Genomic DNA, 3,653 nt, shown 5'->3' with positions numbered 1-3,653 from the left:
TCTGTTTTTTCATTGCTATATTTTTTAAAAAAATTAATTTTGTAGTTTTGCATTTTTAAAATAAATGCAATCAAGAATTCTAGAAAAACTGCTAAGAGTTTTACTTTGAAGTAACCTTGTGTCAGAAAATAAGGATAATACTACATCTTTATATATGAAAGTGTATGACTCTCACCCTTTAAATGTGGTTTATTTTGACAAAACAGTACCTCAGCTGCTAAATTCTATTTTCCATTTTAGCAAGAGATAGAAATTATGATACTTTACAGAAATGCCTCTTTGTGACAATTTAAACTTAAAAAGAACCGTAGGAATCTCAGAAGAACAAGTAACTTCTACCAAATGAATTAAGAAAATGATTTTTTGTGTATTTTTCAATTGACTTTTTAAAGGAACACATGGAGATAATAAACTTAATATAAAATCCTGCTTAGTTAACTTAACATGTAGCTAAGTGTTGCTTAATGATTCAAGGAGTAAGGGCTGCAGAGTTTTCATTCATTATGAAAAATATAAGGCAATATAGGGTATACATGTGGAAAAGTGCAGCTATCATAAGTATAAGCAGCACCCAGATCAAGACAACATTACTGGCTCTTCCTTCACTTGTCCCTTGCAGCTATCATAAGTATAAGCAGCACCCAGACCAAGACAGAACATTACTGGCACTTCCTTCACTTGGCCCTCCCAAGGGTAACCACTACCCTGATTGCCTGCTGCATGAGTTGTTTTGTCTGTTTTGATACTTGATGCTATGTGAAACCACATATAGTATGTTCATTTACTGTGCATAATTATAAATCTGTTTGCATAGCTTTTGCCTTCTCAGTGGCCCCACAGGAAAACTTGGGACAGAGTGAAGGGGGTTCTAGCAGGTAGAGGCCAGGGATACTGTTAAGCCTCCTACAATGCAGAGGACAGCTCACACATAAGGAATTATTTGGTCTGTGGCCTTGCAGCTCTCTCATTGTTTCTGCTGTGCATATTGATTATTCAGGCATTCTCTTCTTTGTACCATTGTTTGAGCCATATTCCCTTGAAATTTCAACATTGGTTTTAACATCGGAAGTGCCATCTACCGGTTGAAAAGGGCACTTAGTCCCCAAAATGGCTATGGCTGTGTATTATCATATAAGGGCTAGGGTACGAGGTAGCAGGGCTCCTTTTAGCTTGCTAACAGAATTTCCAGAAACAACATGAGAAACAGTAACTGCCAGTTGTAATATTGTTTATGAAATGTGATGGCAAGATTCAGGTTCGGGAAATATAATCCAAGGGATCTTACTAATAGATGTAAGAAAGTAGTTGACTGTTATGTATGACAGTAAGAAAACCACAGGTATCAGTTTAATCATGTCTACTTATTCAGGACACCATAAAGAAATCCTATATAAAATTGTCCATCTTAAACATAAATCTGCTTCCTTTTAAAATAAGGTTGAGCCATTGAAATTAATTTCAACCTGTCACTGAGAAATAGGTTTTGTTGTCAAATTTGTATTTTGGCAAGAACTTAGAAATCTGTTGGAAGGGATTGTTCAGGTCATTTGACCTACATCCCTCATAGGCAAAATGAGAAATATCTAAGAGCACGCATTAGGTTATACAACTAGTGTTAAGACCAGCACTGGAATTTGGTTTGATTCCAGTGTGTATAGATGTAGTTGTTTGTTTGTTTTTTATTGGCTCCGATCATTGTCAAAGTTTATTAAGTGATAAACTAAAAATATAAAAAAATCAGAATTTAAACTGCAAGGATTTTCAGGTTAACTAATACTGCTACCACATTTCATAGATAAACTTCGAATTTCATTCTCTTGAACTCTGCATGCTTCGAATTTCTTTGAAAATGTACTGAAACTTATCCAAAAAAATTCAATTATAGATACTACACTTCAAAAAGCAGCTCTCTGACTTCAAGTGTAAAGCTTCCACTTTTTTTGGACTTCTGTCATTTGGAACATCAATATAATCCTTAAATTTCAACAGAATTCTGCTTTTAGTTCCAATTCTATTTCCTTCTCTTATAACTGGTTCTCATGTTGCTCCAAAGCAAGATTTCTGTATGCCTCCCGTACGGACATTTTGAACCAGGTAATTGTTGAAGGAGGTGTCCTGTGCAATTTATGATGTTTTGTAGCATCACAAAGTGTCCTAAATTTATTGCAACAAGCCTATCCCCAGTTGAGAACCACTTAACGCACATTCTGCTTCAGTGGTCCTCAACTCTACATTTGAATTACCTCGAAGATACTACACATGCTGATGATTTGGCATCCACACCCACAGACTGATTTTATTAGTCAGATGAGGCCTGGGTGTCAGTATTTTTTGGTACTTCAGATGTGCGGTTAGTGTTAAAACCATTAGTATTTGAAACTAATAGACATCTAAGGAAATAAGAGCAGGATATGATAATAGATTTAAGGTATTAAGGAGGTATAGGAAACAAAAATGAAAGCTACGTTAAGAGTTACCTAATCACTAAGCAGAGATAGAGTAGGACTCTAGGCTCACCCTCTCCCACGTTTACAACCAGGCACACCACTCACATCTCAGTAAACAGAAGAGCAATCTAAAGACTGGAAGAACATATTCCACAACTAAATGTAGAGAAGAAACCACATCTGAGAGGTTAGGAAAGGCGGAAACAGGTCGGGGGCTGCCTGCAGGAGACAGGGAGCTGCATATACAGGCAGGAGAAGGACCAGGATGCCCACGTGGGGAAAAAGAATCCCCGTGACTGGCTTTGAAAACCAAAGGGGATGGTTTCTAGGAGTTTGTATAACCAGCAGGACCTGGAGCTTTAAGTCAGCTGACTCAGCACTGGGCCAGGGAAGGCAAATGGTAGCTGGGTGCCCACGCTTAGCAGCTTGCAGAGAGGCACCACAGAGAGGCCCCACAGTTTGTGCAATGCCTGGAACAAAACGAAGAAAACCTGTTTATACAGATTTTGGAGTATGTTGAGGAACTTCTCCAGGAACAAAGAAGTTGGCAGGTGCCATTTTCCTCCCCAGCCCCCCAGGCATAAGTACAAAGCTTCTTGGCAGAGGTGGTGCTACACAGACACTTGCAATCTAACCTGCTGGCCATGTGCCCTGCCCACAAGTTCTCGTGAGGACTTCCCCACCCCTGCGCCCCACCACCACAAACACGTCAGGCCTGCTGAGACTGCCGGGCTCAGCACGGATTTTGTTACCACCACACACAACCCTGCCCAGCCACTGCAGACACAGATTACTGTGCCCACAGCTGCTACACAGCCGTCATACACCATGCCCTTGATGGCCACCCCCAGACTTTGTAGGATTCTTCCTGAGACTAGCAGTTCTACACAAATTTAGATAACACTGCCACCCTGCTTTCAAGCCTTCCCGTGGCCATTCTTCCTCAGAGCCAGCCTGCCTGGGTTTCGCACCACATAGAGCAAGCACAGCTCACAACTGGCAGAGTCAGGACTGAAAGAAAAAATGACCCAGACACGATACCCGGATGCAAGCAACATATAAGAGACTTCTCTGAATTGCCAGCTTATGGTGAGCAGGGGACATTGCACTGTGGGGCCCTCTTCATAAACCCAGTACTTTCAAGAGCATAAAATGTAGCTGACTTTGCTAACACAGAAACAGAATGGTAGAATGAGACCAAGAAAT

The sequence above is a fragment of the Nyctereutes procyonoides genome, unplaced genomic scaffold (genome assembly GCF_905146905.1).
Source record: "Nyctereutes procyonoides isolate TBG_1078 unplaced genomic scaffold, NYPRO_anot_genome, whole genome shotgun sequence".
NCBI lineage: Eukaryota > Metazoa > Chordata > Mammalia > Carnivora > Canidae > Nyctereutes > Nyctereutes procyonoides.
The sequence above is the reverse complement of the archived record's forward strand: the minus strand, read 5'-3'. Positions refer to the sequence as shown.